This window comes from Mobula hypostoma, chromosome 7 (assembly GCF_963921235.1).
Source record: "Mobula hypostoma chromosome 7, sMobHyp1.1, whole genome shotgun sequence".
NCBI classification, from domain to species: domain Eukaryota; kingdom Metazoa; phylum Chordata; class Chondrichthyes; order Myliobatiformes; family Myliobatidae; genus Mobula; species Mobula hypostoma.
Window position 1 is genome coordinate 171,991,833 of NC_086103.1, and position 19,220 is coordinate 172,011,052.

The 19,220-nt window shown below is 43.2% G+C and overlaps 1 protein-coding gene across 3 annotated transcripts in view; it reads right to left on the minus strand.

Annotated features, from left to right (window-relative positions):
- LOC134349758 (P2Y purinoceptor 8-like) overlaps positions 1-19,220 on the minus strand; it is a 51,804-nt gene that overhangs the window by 25,193 nt on the left and 7,391 nt on the right. The window contains exons 1-2 of one of the 3 annotated variants that reach the window (XM_063054588.1): positions 13,255-13,364; positions 5,476-5,579 (exon numbers count right to left, since the gene is read on the minus strand). The gene's annotated coding sequence lies outside the window, so the exon portion shown is untranslated. Of the gene's footprint in view, positions 1-5,475; positions 5,580-13,254; positions 13,365-19,220 lie in introns of those variants that run through there. The other 2 variants (XM_063054589.1, XM_063054590.1) reach the window with 2 other exon arrangements.

Below are 19,220 nucleotides of genomic sequence, written 5' to 3' on the forward strand. Positions count from 1 at the left end.
AATAATCTTTGTATCCTCACCAGCCACAGGGCTAGTACCAGATAATTAGAGTCAAATGTTATTCTTTGGTTCATGAAAGGAGTAGGGATAACTCTGGGAATCATACACCAGTGTGTAATTCTTCAGTGATGGGCAAATTATTGGAGAGGATAATTAGATGCAGGATTTATGAGCATTTAGAGAAACACAGTCTGATTAAGGATCATCAACATGGCTTGGTGAGGGGCAGATTATGCCTCAGGAGCCTAACTGAACTCCTTGAGGATCAGACAAAACCAGGTACAGCAGTGGATGTAGTATATGTGAATTTTAGTAAGGCATTTGGTACATTTCCCACCAGATTCAGAAGCAACCACTTTCCTGCAGCCATTAGGTTCTTGAACTGACCTGCTAAACCCTAATTCTATCTCATCGTTGAAACACAATATGGAATACTGCTTGCACTGCCGTGGACTTAACTCTGATAATGTTTTTTCTTACACCAACATCTTGTTTTGCGTAGTCTTTTGCTTCACTCTCTAGTGTAATTTGTGTATATTTATATTATATGTATTATCTAAATCTACCTGCCTGTGATACTTTTACAAGTATGTTTTACATTGCAACTGTCCCTCACCATGCTTGTGCACATGACGAGCAACCCAAATAGACATCACTACGGCCCTTATGATTTAGTACTCAATCCAGTGAGTTCAGATAACCAGTCTTTCCAGTTCGTGACGCAACGGTTCAGTTTTGAGGAATGGCCATTAACATGCAATTTGGAAGTGGTGCAAGAAAACCACTGCTTTAGTTGGAAGGAGTATTTGGAAAGCTGGAAGGTGGGAAGGGATATAAAAAAAGGATAGTTTTTGCATTAGATACAGTTGCTGGGAGGGTGCAGTCAGAAGGAAAGTGACTATTGATGGACTTAAAAGAGTAATAGAGTACTAGAGCATAGAAATAGGCCTTTTGGCCCCTCTGGTCTGTGCTAAACGATTAGTCCGTATAGCCTCATCAACTGCACCTAGACCATCGCCCTCCGTACTTCTCCCATCCATGTACCTATCCAAACATCTCTTAAACCAAACCCATATCCATCACTTCCACTGGCAGCTCATTCCACACTCTCACCAACCTCTCAGTGACGAATGTTCCCTTCGTGTTCCTCTTAAATATTTCAGCTTTCATGGGTGCATGGAACGCAATGCCAGCGACGGTGGTGGAGGTGGATACAGTAGGGTCTCTTAAGAGACTCTTAGATAGGTACATGGAGTTTAGAAAAATAGAGACCTATGCGACAGGGAAATTCTAGGCAGTTTCTTGAGTAGGTTACATGGTCAGCACAACATTGTGGGCCGAAGGGCCTGTAATGTGCTGTAGTTTTCTATGTTTTATGTTCTATGTTCATCCTTAGCCCATGACCTCTAGTTCTGCTTTCACTTAGCCTCAGTAAAAAAAAGCCTGCTTGCATTTACCCGATCTATACCCCTTATAAATTTGTATACCTCTAGCAAATCTCCCATCAGTCTCCTATGCTCCAGGGAATAAAGTCCTAACCTGTTCTGTATTTCCCTCAGGTCCTCAGGTCCTCAAGAGCTGGGAACACTCTTGTATTTTTTTTCTGCACTGTTTCAATTTTATTGATTTGAGTAACAGGTACATGACGAGAACTGGACACAGTACTCCAAATTAGGGAATACTCAGAGGGAATGGTCTTGGAATTTCTGAGAGTAAGGATGTGCTGGGTGGTGTTATCATTTGGATGGTGGCAGAAAATAAGGACGGTGATCCATTGAATGTGAAAATCAATTTAGCTGAGAGGTGGTCAGGTACCCTATATTTGCAATGCTCAGCATTGTGATAAGGTGTGTCGAAATGGATTGGTCTCTGATCCTGTGAACGGGTGAGGATAAGTCTGCACCAGATGGGGACTGCTTACAAAAGATGACATCATGTTACAGTTCTTAAGCAATTCCATTGAATGATCTCTTGTATATTGAGCTTTAATTGCGTTGTCATAGTTACGTTTTCGCACAGCAGTTTCTAGTGCTATAGTTGGTTCTGTTAGTTAGGTTTGTGTGTGAAATTTACTTTAGAGAGACCTAGGCTGTGTTTTGCAAAGTTACCGATGTATAGATGCATTTTAGGAGTGGGCAGTTGGAACACTGACATTGAGCAATAGCAGTGGGTGTCGTTGTCTGCAGCTGAACTTTGACTACTTCCTCTGACTGTAAAGCAGAGATGAACCAGAGAAGAGTTGCAGAATGGAAAGAGGCTATTTGACCCATCTGTACTATCGCTGTGTAAGAACAGCCCACATAGTTCCCACTCTTGTGTTTTTTATTCAGATCTTTATCCTGTGTGTTTGAATACAACAACTGAAGTTGCTACAACTAACACTGCCACCAGTTCACCTTAGACATTAGGCCACTCGCTGTGGGAAAACATTTTTCTTTAAATCACTTAGGGTCATAGAGCCGTAGTACTGTCCAGTCAAGTTCATTGAGTTTTAACTATGTTCGGTACACATATACTGTCAAATGAGACATTTCTTTGGACCAGAGTATGATGCACATTAGTAAGCATAATACACATACAAGACCATAAGACATAGGAGTAGAATTAGGCCATTTGGCCCATCGAGTCTGCTCCGCCAATTAATTGTGGCTGATCCTTTTTTTCCCCTCCTCAGCCCCACTCCCCAGCCTTCTCCCCATAACCTTGGATGCCGTGTCCAATCAAGAACCTGTCTATCTCTGACTTAAATACACCCAATGACCAGGCCTCCACAGCTGCACGTTGTAACAAATTTCACAAATTCAACATTCTCTGGCTTAAGATATTTTTCCACATCTCTGTTTTAAATGGATGCCCCTCTATCCTGAAGCTGTTCCCTCTTGTCCTAGACTCTCCCACCATGGGAAACAACCCTCCCACATCTACAAAAACAACAGGGATTCTGCAGATGCTGGAAATTCAAGCAACACACATCAAAGTTGCTGGTGAACGCAGCAGGCCAGGCAGCATCTCCAGGAAGAGGTGCAGTCGACGTTTCAGGCCGAGACCCTTCGTCAGGACTAACTGAAGGAAGAGTGAGTAAGGGATTTGAAAGTTGGAGGGGGAAGGGGAGATCCAAAATGATAGGAGAAGACAGGAGGGGGAGGGATGGAGCCAAGAGCTGGACAGGTGATAAGCAAAAGGGGATACGAGAGGATCATGGGACAGGAGGTCCGGGAAGAAAGACAGGGGGGGGGGTGACCCAGAGGATGGGCAAGAGGTATATTCAGAGGGACAGAGGGAGAAAAAGGAGAGAGAGAGAAAGAATGTGTGCATAAAAATAAGTAACAGATGGGGTACGAGGGGGAGGTGGGGCCTTAGCGGAAGTTAGAGAAGTCGATGTTCATGCCATCAGGTTGGAGGCTACCCAGACGGAATATAAGGTGTTGTTCCTCCAACCAGAGTGTGGCTTCATCTTTACAGTAGAGGAGGCCGTGGATAGACATGTCAGAATGGGAATGGGATGTGGAATTAAAATGTGTGGCCACTGGGAGATCCTGCTTTCTCTGGCGGACAGAGCGTAGATGTTCAGCAAAGCGGTCTCCCAGTCTGCGTCGGGTCTTGCCAATATATAAAAGGCCACATCGGGAGCACCAGACGCAGTATATCACCCCAGTCGACTCACAGGTGAAGTGTTGCCTCACCTGGAAGGACTGTTTGGGGCCCTGAATGGTGGTAAAGGAGGAAGTGTAAGGGCATGTGTAGCATTTGTTCCACTTACACGGATAAGCACCAGGAGGGAGATCAGTGGGGAGGGATGCGGGGGACGAATGGACAAGGGAGTTGTGTAGGGAGCGATCCCTGCGGAATGCAGAGGCGGGGGGAGGGAAAGATGTGCTTAGTGGTGGGATCCCGTTAGAGGTGGCGGAAGTTACGGAGAATAATATGTTGGACCCGGAGGCTGGTGGGGTGGTAGGTGAGGACCAGGGGAACCCTATTCCTAGTGGGGTGGCGGGAGGATGAAGTGAGAGCAGATGTACGTGAAATGGGGGAGATGCGTTTAAGAGCAGAGTTGATAGTGGAGGAAGGGAAGTCCCTTTCTTTAAAAAAGGAAGACACCTCCCTCGTCCTAGAATGAAAAGCCTCATCCTGAGAGCAGATGCGGCGGAGACGGAGGAATTTGAGAGGGTTGATGTCCCGTCGGCAATTAGCGATAAAGAGATCCAGAGCAGGCAGAAGACCAGAGCGGGGTGTCCATGAAGAAGAGGAGGGTTGAAGACGGGAGAAGGGGTCATCGGTGGGGGTGGGAGAGTCCTTGCCGAAGAAGTAGGCTCGGAGACGGAGACTCCCACATCTACCCTGTCTTTCAGAACCCTAGCGTGCAGTTCATCTGTTCCGGGTGATTTATGCACCACTCGGTCTTTCAGCTTTTGAGCAACTTTTCCCTTGTAATAGTAGTAACTACACTCACTTCTCTTCCCTTGCACCCTTCAACATCTGGCACATTGCTAGTGTCTTCCACAGTGAAGACTGATGAAAAATACTTATTTAGTTCATCTGTCATCTCCTTGTCCCCCATTATTATTTCTCCAGCCTAATTTTCTAGCGGTCCTATATCCAATCTTATCTTTCTTTTATTTTTTTACATACATGAAAAAGCTTTTACTATCCACTTTGATATTGTTTGCTAGCTTGCTTTCATATTTCATCTTCTCCTTTCTGATTACTCCCTTAGTTGCTGTATGTAGGCTTTCAAAAGCTTTCCAATCCTCTACCTTACTGCTAATTTTTGCTTTGTTGTATGCCCTCTCTTTTGCTTTTACATTAGCTTTGACTTCCCTTGTCATCTACGTTGTACTATTTTGTTATTTGAGTATTTCTTTGTTTTTGGAACACATCTATTCTGCACTTTTCTCATTTTTCCAAGAAACTCATGCCATTGCTGCTCCTTCCAATTTACTTTGGCCAACACCTCTCTCATACCATTGTAATATCTTTTAATCTACTGAAATACTGCTATGTCAGACTTTACTTTCTCCCTAATAAATTTCACGTTGAACTCAATCATATTGTGATCATTGGCTCCTAAGGGCTCTTTTACCTTAAGCTCATTAATCGCGTTCAGTTCATTACTTAACATCCAATCCAATATAACTGATCCCCTAGTAGGCTCAAAGACAAACTGCTTTAAAAAGCCATCTCGTAGGCATTCACAAACTCACTCTCTTGAGATCCATACCAACCTGATTTTTCGTATTGACCTGCATGTTAAAATCTCACATGACTATCATAACATTGTCCTTTGACACGTCTTTTCTATGGCCCACATCCCAGCTACTGTTGGGAGGCCTTTATATGACTGCATCAGGGTCCTCTATACTTGCAGTTTCTTAACACAGCCTACAAGGATTCAACATCTTCCAATCCTGTGTGACATATTTCTACTGATTTGATGCCATTCTTTACCAGAAGAGCCACACCACCCCCTCTGCCTACCTTCCTATCCTTCTGATGCACCGTATAATCTTGGACATTCAGCTCCCGACTAGAACCATCCTTCAGCCACGATTCAGTGATGGCCACAACATCATACTGACAGTCTGTAAAAGTACAACAAGATCATCCACATTATTTGTTATGCTTTATGCATTGAGATATAACACTTTGAGTACTGCATTTGCTACCCTTTTTGATTTTGTATCCCTCATGCACTGATACCCTGCTAGCTGTAATTATCTATATCACCTGCCTGCCTTTCCTGACAGTCTAACTACATGCTATCTTTGCTTTTTTACATTCTGTCTGATCTGAGTCCCTTCACTCCAGTTCCCACCCCCAAATTAGTTTAAACACTCCCCAACAGCTCTAACAAACCTGCCCCTAAGAACATTGGTCCCCCTCGGGTTCAGGAGCAACCCATTCCTTTTATATAGGTTATACCCCACCCAGAAGAGATCCCAGCGATCCAAGAACCTGAAGCCCTGCACCTTGTACCCTGCACCAGCTTCTCAGCTTACCTGATAAATCATCTTGTTTCTACCCTCACTAACACATGGCACAGGTAGCATTCCAGAAGTAATTATTCTGGAGGTCCTGCTTGTCAGCTTTCTACCTAGCTCTCTAAATTCTCATTTCAGGACCTCATTGCTTTTCCTTTCTATGTCATTGGTACCATAATGTACCAAAGTATCTGTCTGCTCTCTCTCCCGCTCTTAAAGATAGCGGAGTGAAGGGATATGGGGAGAAGGCAGGAACAGGGTACTGATTGTGAACGATCGGCCATGATCACAGTGAATGGTGGTGCTGGCTCAAAGGGCTGAATGGCCTACTCCTGCATCTATTGTCTATTGTCTATTATCTCTCCAAAATGTTGTGGACGTGATCCGAGACGTCCCTGACCCTGGAATTTGGGAGGCAATATACCATCCAGGTATCCTGTTCACGTCCTGTCTGTTCCTCTGACTATTGAGTCCCATATCATTACTGCTTCCCTCTTCTCCCTCTTTCCATAGAAACCATAGAAAAACTACAGCACAGAAACAGGCCTTTTGGCCCTTCTTGGCTGTGCCAAACCATTTTCTGCCTAGTCCCACTGACCTGCACACGGACCATATCCCTCCATACACCTCCCATCCATGTATCTGTCCAATTTATTCTTAAATGTTAAAAAAGGACCCGCATTTACCACCTCATCTGGCAGCTCATTCCATACTCCCACCACTCTCTGTGTGAAGAAGCCCCCCCAATGTTCCCTTTAAACTTTTCCCCCCCTCACCCTAAACCCATGTCCTCTGGTTTTTTTCTCCCCTTGCCTCAGTGGAAAAAGCCTGCTTCCATTCACTCTATCTATACCCATCATAATTTTATATACCTCTATCAAATCTCCCCTCATTCTTCTACGCTCCAGGGAATACAGTCCTAACCTATTCAACCTTTCTCTGTAACTGAGTTTCTCAATTCCCGACAACATCCTTGTAAACCTTCTCTGCACTCTTTCAACCTTATTTATATCCTTCCTGTAATTTGGTTTCCCTTCTGCATCACAAACCTATGCTCAATGCCAGTAATCTGGTCTCTGTTGCATTCCCCTGGGAGGCTGTTCCCCACACCAATATCCAAAACGGTATACTTATTTTTGAGGGAGATGGCCACAGGGGAGCTCTGTGCTAACTGCCTATTCACATTTCCATTTCTCCTGACAGTCACCCAGCTACTCGCCTCCTGCAACTTTGGGGTGACTACTTCCCTGTAACTCTGATCGATTTATCTCCTCACTCTCCCATGCAAGCCGAACGTCATCCAGCTGCTGCTCCAGATCCCTAATACGGTCGTCAAGGAGATGCATCTGGATGCACTTCACGCAGATGTAGTTCCCTGGGAGACTCTGGGTCTCCCAGGACTCCAACATCCAGCACGAAGAACACAACAGCCAGTTACTACGTCAGGTATAATAAGAGAGAGAAAAAAAGGGAATCTTTACTCCCAATAATGGTCGCCCCACTTGTCCCTTCCATACTGTTAATTAATTCTGTATAACACACAATAACTTATGAAAGTAAGAAACTAAATCTACAGATTGATTACACGTAAATAAACAAACTGAAGTGCATAAATTAAACCTTGCAGGGTACAGAATAAATTATCCAGTGATGCTTTCAATGCGATGCGGCAGGGAGTTCAGAAGACTAATAGCCTAAGGGAAGAAACTGATTCCCATCCTGACCATTCTTGTTTTTATGCATCAGAGTCCCCTGCCTGATGGCAGAAAGTCAAAGAGGACGCTGGATGGATGGGTGGGATCCTTAATAATACTAAAGGCTTTGCATACAGATAGCAGGGAGACCTGTATGATCCTGTCAGCCATTCTCAGTCCTTTGTAGGGACTTTGGGTCCCTACAAAGGACTATGAGTGTGGCACTTCAGTCCATAGTAGAATCCTAGTTTTTGCCAAGCTGTTATTCTGTCCAGTCCCATCCAAAGCGCACCTAGACCACAGCAGTCCATACCCCTCCCACCCAGATACCTATCCAAATTTCCCTTTAACGTTGAAATTGTACCTGCACCCACCACTTTCACCAGCAGCTTGTTCTTCAGCCAATCGCCTTGCTTCTGACCAGATTAATTAACAAGCAGCTTCAACTCAGGAGCCCAGCCTTGGTGAAGTCCCCAGTCAATCAGAAAGAGCCTTGATTATGAAATGAGATCATTGCATTTGCTTGATTCCCTGCAATGATTATGTCTTCCCTTTCACATTCTTGAGGCAGCCGCCCAAGAAATCTTTCTCGCTCTCCATGCTGTCTGTCGACGTTATGGACCGAGGCCTTGTCCTGATGAAGGGTCTCGACCCAAAACGTCAACTGTTCATCTCCCTCCTTTGATGCTGCCTGACCTGCTGAGTTCCTCCAGCATTTTATGTGTGTTGCGGGAAAGAATAAACTTTTGGGGAAGGGGACCAGGTGCCAACTGAGTGACTGCTTTGCCTTGGATGACACTGAACTTTCTGCATATTGTTGGACATGCACTCAATTCAGACCCGAAGAATATCTTATCCCACCCCTAACTTCAGTACATTGTGTTTCAGCTTCATAAAACTCGAGTTAGACTGCACCTGGAGTATTGCATACTGTTCTGGTCGCCACCTTATAGGAAGGAAGTCGAGGCCTTGGAGAGGGTACAGAAGAGGTTTAGCAGGATGTTGCCCGGGTTAGAAGGCAAGCATTATGACAATTGGCTGGACAAACTTGGGTTTTTCTTTCCAGAGCAGAGAGGCTGAGGGGAGACCTGAGTTTTATAAGATTATGAGAGTCATAGCTAGAATAGACAGAAAAAAAAAATCCTTTTCCAGTGGTTGAAATGTCTAATACCACAGGCATGTATTTAAAGTGAGAGAAGGTAGCTTCAAAGGCGATATGAGGGGCAAGTTTTTTATAGAGCAGTAGGTGCCTGATGGTGAGAGAGGCAGATATCTGAGGGTTCTCTTAAGAGATACAGTATTTAGAGAAGCTCATGCATATGAAGGAAACGGAAGGATATGAACATTGTCTGGGCAGAAAAGATTAGTTTGGTTGGCCACTGGATTACCAATTTAATTAATTCAGTACAACATTGTGGGCTGATGGGCCAGCTCTGTGTTCTGCTTTCAAGAAGGTGGAAAGATATTAAGACGTCAGGGGTGGATCACTCACTTCCCATACTCAGCTTCTGAGCTGCTCTTGTGCCAAAGCATTGATGTGGCTGATACATGGTCAATTGTGACCTTAACTGTGCGGAAACTGGGGGCTTGTTAATGTTAATAATATCGCATGTCAAGAGTACGTGGTCAGAAACAGTTTTTGCCTGCAGTTTTGTGGCATGCTCCTCCACCTATGGTCCACAAACACATTTGCCTCTAATTGTTGATGTGTATCACCTATCATTTCCTTAAGGTTGTCATAGCAGTGGGGACAGGGTAATGGGGATAAGCGCCCACTACCTATTAAGTGCTCCCAATGGCACACTCCTCAAATAGCTCCTGGCTTTCACATGTAGCTTAGCTACTAAGCCCAGCAAAACCATTTCTACTGATAGGAGAAGGAGCAAAGGTGGGTTCCTGGCACCTTAAAACCAGTCACTTCTGGCAGATGGGGCTCGTCAGCCATGATTGGCAGCTCATCGAGGAGAAGAAAAGCTCTGATCTCAATCCTCTACTGTTTTGCAGTTATACTCACTCACGAGGAAGGCTTGTGAAGTAAACCCCAAGGGAAAAATCAGAAGCTGGAGTCTCTAAGGGAGTCCGGCGTTGAGTTCAACGCTGAATGGCAACTCCTGCGACCCCGCTGGTGCTAAACTGTATGGGTCTCCGCTGTTACTTTGGATTCATCAGCTGTATGGAGAGGGGAGCCTGCTCTCCATATTGTGTTGCTGTGGCTTGCATACTGGTTTGTCTATCACATAGACAGCTAAGAAACAGTATCTGTGGTCAATCCCAACCAATGGAGGGCTTTAGTGTTATCATTTGCCGTCGAGCATTGTGCAATTGTCAGCAAATATCATCACTTCTGACACTCATACCTAATAAAAAGGAAGCAGATTTTTGAAGGGGCAGAGGTGCAGGGGGAACTGTAAGCATATCACACTAAAGAGAGTATGCAGTTACTGCAATAATGTCAACAGAATGTTATCGCTCACTGTTAGGGCAAGTTTGCTTCAAACATGGTATTGATGAGACCATATTTGTATGGATATACGTCAAAGACAACTTTATAAATTATGTATAATCTTTACAAGAACACAAACAATTAGAATGGAAAAAGAACGGAAGAGATTCTGCAGAAATTGGAGATCTTGAGCAACATACACACAGGAACGTAGCAGGTCAGACAGCATCTATGCAGGAGAATAAACTAGATGATCTGTGTTCAGTCTCTTCATCAGGAATAATAGTCACAGCCCAAAATGTCGACTGTTACTTTTCTCCATAGATGTTGCTTGACCAGCTAAGTTCCTCCAATATTTTGTGTTTGTTGCAAAAAAAAAGTTCATTTTAATCCAAAATGGTCAAAGCGGTTTCATTATGAAAAGAAGGATTTTAAAGTGTTTGAAGTAGTTTATTAATATAGGTAAATAAATGAAATCAACACACACAAAATGCTAGAGGAACTCAGCAGACCAGGCAGAACTCACGGGAAAAGAGTAAACAATCAAGGTTTCGTGTTGCAATTTCCCCCTTCTCCAGCCCTGTATCTCTTTCACCCTTCCGCCCCCTCCGCCACCCCCTACCCCAGTTTCACCTATCACCTTGTGTTTCTTCCTCCCCTCCCCCCACTGTCTAACTATGATTCCTCATCTCTTTTCCTCCAGTCCTGATGAATGTTCTTGACATAAACATCGACTGTACTCTTTTCCATAGATGTTGCCTGGCCTGCTGAGTTCCTCCAGCATTTTGTGTGTGTTGCTTTGGATTTCCAGCATCTGCCAATTTTCCCGTGTTTGTAAAGGGAATGAAATGGTTGTTTTATGGGAGAAGGTCGGACAGGTTAGTCTCGTCCAGGCGGCAGTGGTCGATGACTCTTTCCGAGCCTGCTGCCTGCCTCTCTTCCAAGGATATGTTGTTGCCCAGGTGTCCTTGAAGAAGGAACATGGTTTCAGTGAGGGAATTCCTGGAATAGTGTGCCCCCCCCAGAGTATTGACTGTTTTTGTAGAAACGTAATAAGTAATTATATTTTAATTTGAAATCGTTAATAGCTTTCTGAACCCCCGATTATTTTATGTACTTTTCTGAATGAATATTTTTTGTAATGTTTTAAAACATTGTTTCTACCTGTGGAAGAATCTAGCAGTGGTGGTCAGTAGTTAAAAAAAATGTAGGCTGCCCGTTTAGGACAGAAATGGGGCAAAATAATTCTTCCCTCAGAGGGCCACAAGTCCTCGAAATTCCTTTCTTCGAAGATCAGTGTGTTTTTGATATCTTCATGGCATTGTTGACATTGGCAAAGTGGGGGGAGGGTGGTGTGAAAGGTTACCATGAGTAGACAGGAGTACGAGGCTGAGGTTTTAATTAGATCAGTCACGATCTTATTGAAGGATGGACGAGGATTGGTAGGCTGAATGATCTACTCCAACATTCATAAGTGAGCAGATTGTCAAATGGTCAGTTTGTCATACAGTCTGATCAATGCCATGCTTGAAGCATAACGTGCCCTAGCAATGAGCGATAGCATTCTGTTGACGTTATTGCAAGAACTGCAAACTCCCTTTAGTGTGATATGCATACTGTTCCCTCTGCGCCTCAGAGATCTGAAAATCTTTGCCACTTCAGTAACCTGCTTCTTATGAGCACCAAATTGTTTCCATACGATGCTGAGGATGTTCTACAAGTCTGTGGTGGCCAGTGCGATCATGTTTGCTGTTGTGTGCTGGGGCAGCAGGCTGAGGTTAGCAGACACCAACAGAATCAACAAACTCATTCGTAAGGCCAGTGATGTTGTGGGGATGGAACTGGACTCTCTCACGGTGGTGTCTGAAAAGAGGATGCTGTCTAAGTTGCATGCTATCTTGGACAATGTCTCCCATCCACTACATAATGTACTGGGTGGGCACAGGAGTACATTCAGCCAGAGACTCATTCCTCCAAGATGCAACACAGAGCGTCATAGGAAGTCATTCCTGCCTGTGGCCATCAAACTTTACAACTCCTCCCTTGGAGGGTCAGACATCCTGAGCCAATAGGCTGGTCCTGGACTTATTTCCTGGCATAATTTACATATTACTGTTTAATTATTTATGGTTTTATTACTATTTAATTATTTATGGTGCAACTGTAATGAAAACCAATTTCCTCCGGGATCAATAAAGTATGACTATGACTATGACTATGACTATATTAGAAACAGTCTATTACCTGTGAAGCTTGAAAAGTGAATGCAACAAAGTAAAACTTTACCACCATTATTTATTTTGATGAATTTTTTACGGTATTTAAGCACTTTGGGCTGCTCATTTCCCAGTGTCAGCTCAGCATTTTATGGCATCACAATATCCTGGCAAGAGGCCGAGTTATTTGCCAGCATCCTCGTTACTAACCTGCATCTTCTTATCTCACATTTTCTTTACTTGGTGTCATTACATTAATCAACAATGCATCCTTGTACTATCTTCTTAGCAGACCAACACTTGTTCAGGTAGAACATTAAAACCTCAGCAATTTTCCAACCGTAGTGCTCACACAAAGCATACTAGTACACGTTGAGAATGTAAAAGCACGTTAAAGTAGGCTAACAATGCTTTTTAGCTGTTCCAAATAGTCAGAAATTCAGAACTGATATATTTTAAACACAGGAGATTATGCAGATGCTGGAAATCCAGAGTAACACATAGAAAATGCTGGAGGAACTCTGCGGGTGAGGCAGCATCTGTGGAAAGGAATAAAAAGTTAACATTCTGGACCGAGCTGTAGCGTCAACTTGTTTATTCCACACCGTAGACGCTACCCGCTCTGCTAAGTTCCTCCAGCAATTTGTATGAGATACTCTGAATCATTTTATGGACCTTTTTCTTTTTTTTTGTTACTTCTCCAACCACATTATAATACCGAGGCTAGAAACTGTAACATTTACGCCAAGTTAACTGCACAATCAAAAACTTCAGATTAAGACCTAAAATAGAATTGGCTCCCTCTGAAGGAGATGGTCCAATTCCCAAAATGTTGCAAGGCCCCTTTGGATTGAAAGCATTCTGCAAAAAAAAACAAGACGAACAGACAAATCAAACTAAAATAAATAATAACATATTAATACCTTCCTAATTGCCTCTGAGTGCTTCTGCTTGCTGATGTCGAGTTGTCGAGACTGGACCTAGGACTGAGCAACATTAAAGCAAGGCAGGCTCTTCTCAAAGCATTTTTTTCAAGATCACTCACAAAGCAGTAAACCCAAAGGAAATGACAGTGTAAGCCACACAGCTTTCCTCAGTATTAGCTCAGCATAATGGTGTCGCTGTTTAATATGCACACTGATTATTAAACAACTTCAATATGTGGTTCTCCATGTTCAGAAACTAACTGTAACACATTCTTTAACATGTTTTAAAGTTTGCCAAAAACAATTCACACCGCCTGATTTTATGTGTACATAATAAATGGACTAAGTGTTCCTGTGGAGGACCTATTTAATTACACTCAGTGCTTTTATCTCTCTTCAGAGTCTTGCAAGGTTCTACTGCCTCGGCTACATCTTCACATGCCAAGGTCATAAGCCCTGTAATTCCCACCTCTTGTTTACCTAACACTACATTTTTGACCAAGCTTTAGGTCACCAACCTTTATACTCTTAGTGGCCACTCCTGTACTGAATAAACTGGCCACTTCATGTATATTTGTGCTGTTCTGCTGCTGTAACCTATCCACTTCAAGATTCAACAAGTTGTGCTTTCAGAGATGCTTTTCTGCACACTACCGTTGGAATGTGTAGTTACTTGAGTTACTGTCGCCTTCCTGCAGCTTGAACCAGTCTGGCCATTCTCCTCTGACCACTCTGGTTAGCAAGGCATTTTCACCCACAGGACTGCCACTCACTGGATGTTCTTTAGCTTTCCACACCATTCTCTGTAACATCTAGAGACTGTTGTGTGTGAAAATCCCAGGAGATCAGCAGCTTCTGAGATACTCAAACCACCCCGTCTGGCACCATTGAACAGTCAAACTCACTTAAATCACATTTCTTCCCCATTCTGATGTTTGGACTGAACAACGACTGAACCCCTTGACCAAGTCCTGAAGCTTTTATGTATTGAGTTGCTGCCACATGATTGACTGATTAGATATTTGCATCGAGGAGCAGGCCTAATAAAGTGGCCACTCAGTGACACCATTATGCTGACACGGATCTGGTCTGTACCCTCCAAATATCTGGACCTGCCTCTTGTTTTTTTTCACCACCTTACTTTCCATTTTCTATTTTCTATTTATGATTTATAATTTAAATTTTTAATATTTACTATCGATTTGTACTCCAGGGATCGGGAAGCGCAGAATCAAATATTGCTGTGATGATTATACGTTCTAGTATCAATTGTTTGGCGACAGTAAAGTATAAAGTATAAGTATAAGCATATTTGCTTCTGTTTGTGTACATGAAGTCCTATGTGATTTTGTATTACATTAAGAGCTAAAGAAAGATGAGTTGTGGCCAATGAGTAATGAGTAAGTAACAATCATAAGAATTAAACTGCAGACATAAGTGACTGCAGATGTTTGAATCTGGAAGCAGCAACTAGAAGCTTGAGGGACTCAGCAGGTCAGGAAACAGCTGTGGAGGGAAATGTCTTTTTCCCTCCATAGATACTGCCTGAACCACTGAGTTTTTTTGGTGCATGAAAATATGGATTTTAAGAAATGCAGGATTGACTTAGGATTCAACTATGTATACAAAAGCATCCAGTGAGTGGCAGTTCTGTGGGTGGAAATGGCTTGTTAATAATGAGAGAGGTCAGTGAACTATGGGCAGACTGGTTCAAGCTGACAGGAAGGTGACAGTAACTCACGTAACCATGTGTTACAACAGTGGTGTGCAGAAGAACATTTCTGAATGCACAACACATCAAACACTGAGGTGGACGGGCTACAGCAGTAGAATATCACAAACATACACTCAGTGACCACTTTATTAGATGCAGGAAGTACTTAATAAGGTGGCCAATGTATGCAGATCAGTTACGTTTTTGGTTAAAAAAATGACAGATGGAGTTTAACTCAGGCAAGTATGAGGAGCTGCACTTTGTGTGGTCAAAAATATGGGGAAGATATATGGACCATGGCAGGACCTTTTTGGCATTAATGTACAGAGGGATCTTGGAGTACAAATCCATACCCCTACTGAAAGTGGACGTATTGTTAGATAGGCTGGTAAAGGAGGTGGTAAAGAAGGCTTATTGTAAACACAAGATGCTCTGCAGATGCTAGAAATCCAGAGATACACACACAAGATGCTGGAGGAATTCAGCAGGTCAGACAACATCTATGGAGAAGATAAACAGTTGACCTTTCAGGCCAATACTCCTGTGTGTGTTGCTCGGATTTCCAGCATCTGCAGACTTTCTCTTCTTTGTGATTGCCACTCTTTCCCTAGATGTTGCCTGGCCTGTTGGGTTCCTCCAGCATTTTGTGTGCGTTGTTCAGATTTCCAGCATCTGCAGACTTTCTCTTCTTTGTGATTGATGAGTCCCCCTGAAGGGGTTCGGCCTGAAATGTCAACCGTACGTCCTGCTGAAGGGTTTTGGCCTGAAATGTCGACTGTGTTCTTTCCCCAGATGCTGCCTGGCCTGCTGAGTTTCTCTAGCATTTTGTGTGTGTTGCTCTGGATTTCCAGCATCTGCAGATTTTCTCTTGTTTGCCAAAGAAATGGTAATGACCTGTGCTCTGTTGTGCTATGTCCTAACAGAGTTCAAGATTCAAGATTCAAAAAACTTTATTGTCATTCTAACCGTACATCAGCTCTGCAGGGCAGAATGAGACAGCATTTCTCAGGAGCAGTGCAATCATAACATAACAAACGCAACACTAAATAATAAACATAACAATAAATAGTAAAACACAACAGCCACACGTCAGTTAAAATCAAGTTATAAGTGTCCAGTGCAAGTTAAAAGTGTCCAAAGCAGAGTCAGTTGGAGCAGCTATTTAGCAGTCTGACTGCCTGTGGGAGGAAGCTGTTTAGTAGCTGAGGACAATGATTTAAATTGGGTTTCTACTTTTAAAAGTTTTGATACTCAAAGGCAATGGTAGCGTGGCTAGGAGTTTACTTCAGTGGCAGCAAGCAGAATCGGTGGCACAGTAGCATAGTGATTAGCACAAAAGTATACAGCATCAGCAATTGGGGTTCAATCCCACTGCTGTCTGTAAGGAGTTTGTACTGTATCTACATTCTCCCCAATATCATGTGGGTTTCCTACAGGTGCTCTGTTTCCTCCTACATTCCCCACCCTGTGTTTTCCCTTTTCCCTCTTGCCCCATTACCTCCCTGTCTTTCCCCCTTCTCCACCCTCATGACCTGCCCTTCACCCACACCTTCCTTCCACTGGTCCTTACCTCCTTCCCTTTATTCCATGTTCCACTGAGCAACTCCCAGCTTCGCACATCATTCCAGCTTCCCCTCTTCCCCTCTTCCTCGTCCTCCTGCCTTCCCCCTCTCAACTGGATTCACCAATCATATCCCAGCTTGTGCTCCTCTCCCTGCCCCCACTTTTTTATTCTGGTTTCTGCCATCTTTCTTTCCAGTCCTGATGAAGTGTCTGAAATGTTGACTGTTCATTTCCCTACATAGATATATTTTTCTCCAACATGTTTTGAGGGTTATTTCAAATCAACACTCTCTTCATCTCTCCTTCTCCACAGATGTGACTATACTTAAGCACAAGGGATTTGCAGACCCAATGCAGTACACACAAAATACTGAAGGAGCTCAGCAGCTTGTAATCCTTCTCATCCTACCATCTTCTTATACTGCCTTCCTCCCTCTTCCTCTCCTAACCTGGTGTAGGGTGTCGGCCTGAAACATCGACTGTTTATACCCTTCCATAGATGCTGCTGAGTTCCTCTGCCATATTTCATAATTATAGACCACAAGATATTGGAGCGGAATTAGACTATTTGACCCATCAAGTCTGCTCCATCATTCAATCATGGCAGAAGATTTGTTTTCTCAACCCAGTTCTCAATCCTTTCCCGTAATCCTAAACCCCATTACAGAAGCTTAAAGTTCAAAATTCAAAGTCAATGTGTTATCAAAGTGCATCTATGTCACTATATGCAACTCTGAGATTCATTTTCAGGTGGGCATACTGAATAAAACCAATAACCAGAATAAAATCAATGAAAAACCTCACCAACAGGGTGGACAGCCAGTGTGCAAAAGACAAAAAACTGCACAAATATAAAAAGAAATAGATAAAATAAAATAAATAAATAAGCAATAAATATTGAGAACATGAGAGGAAGCGTCCTTGAAAGTGAGTCCATTGGTTATGGAAACATTTCAATGATAGGGCAAGTGAAGTTAAATGAAGTTATCGCCTCTGGTTCAAGAGCCTGATGGCTGAGGAGGAATAACTATTCCTTAACGCAGTGGTGTGGGTCCGAAGGCTCCTGTACTTTCTTCCTGATGGCAGCAGTGAGAAGAGAGCATGACTTGGATATTGGATGTTCCTTGGTGATCAATGCTGCTTTCCTGTAACAATGCTCTGGGTAGATGTGCTCATTGGTGGGGAGGATTTTACCTGTGATGGACTGGTCTGTATCCACTACTTTTTGTAGGATTTTCCAAAGTTCAAAGTAAATTTATTATAAGGTACATACATGTCACCATATACAATCCTGAGATTCTTTTTCTGTAGGCATACTTAGCTAATCTATAGAATGGTAACTGTAAACAGGATCAATGAACAACAAACTGTACAAATGCAAATATAAATAAATAGCCATAAATAATGAGCATGAAATAACAAGATAAAAGAGTCCCTAAAGTGAGACCATCGGTTGTGGAAACAACAGAAGTAGAATGAGGGTAGTTATCCCTTTTTGTTTGAGGGCCTGATGGTTGAAGGGTAGTAACTGTTCTTGAATCTGGTGGTCCAAGACGTGAGGCACCTATACCTTCTACCTGATGACAGCAGTGAGAAAAGAGTATGGCCAGGGTGGTGATGATGATTAATATTGCTTTTCTACAGCAACGCTTCACATAGAAGTGCTCAATGGTTGGGAGGTCCTTACCTGTGATGTACTGGGCTGAATCCACTACTTTTTGTAGGATTTTCCACTAAAAGGCATTGGTGTTTCCATACCAGCCAGTCAGCACACTTTCCACTACACATCTACTGAAGTTTGTCAAGGATTTTGTTGACATATTAAATCTCTGCAGGGTCCTGGGGAGGTAAAGGTGCTGTCATGGTTTCTTCACAATATATTTATCTGATATGTCTAGGACAGATCATCTGAAATAGTGACACCTCAGCACCTCTGATCCTCCAATGATTACTGGCTCAAAGACCTCCGGTTTCCCTCTCCTGAAGTCCACAATCAGTTCTTTGGTCTTATTGACATTGAGTGAGAGGTTGTTGTTATTACAGCACTCAGCCAATTTTTAAATCTCCCTCCTGTATGCTGATTCATCACGACCTTCGATACAGTCCACAACAGTGGTGGCATCAGCGAACTTGTATGCGGTGTTGAAGCTGTGCTTAGCCACACAGTCATGGTTATAAAGTGAGTAGAGCAGGGGGCTAAGTACACATCCCTGCAGTGCTCCTGTGCTAGAAGGGATTGTGGAGGAGATGTTTTTGATGATCTGAACTGTCTGGAGTCTACAAGTGAGGAAATCCAGGATCCAATTGCACAAAGGGTATGAGGCCCAGGTCTTGGTGTTTACTGATTACTTTTGAGGGGATGTTCTTGTTAAATTCATTCAAGGGGATTGGAGTTTCCATGTTTCCAAGGAAGAACCCCAATAATTTCACTTTATTTCTTTTTTTCCCCTTCAGTCCCTTAGGGATTTCTTAAAGAAATCATTACCTTCTGGTTACCACCCTATGACGGACACTTCCTCTCTTCTCTCCAATCCTCCCTCTCTCTGTAAATGAAGCAAGCTCGGTTTCTCACTTTTCCAGTGAATCATCAGCAGAGTACTCTGAGCAGTTTTGTTTCCCTTTATCTAACAAAGGATGCACTGACATTGGAGAGGGTTCAGCGGAAGTTTACGAGATTGATTCTGAG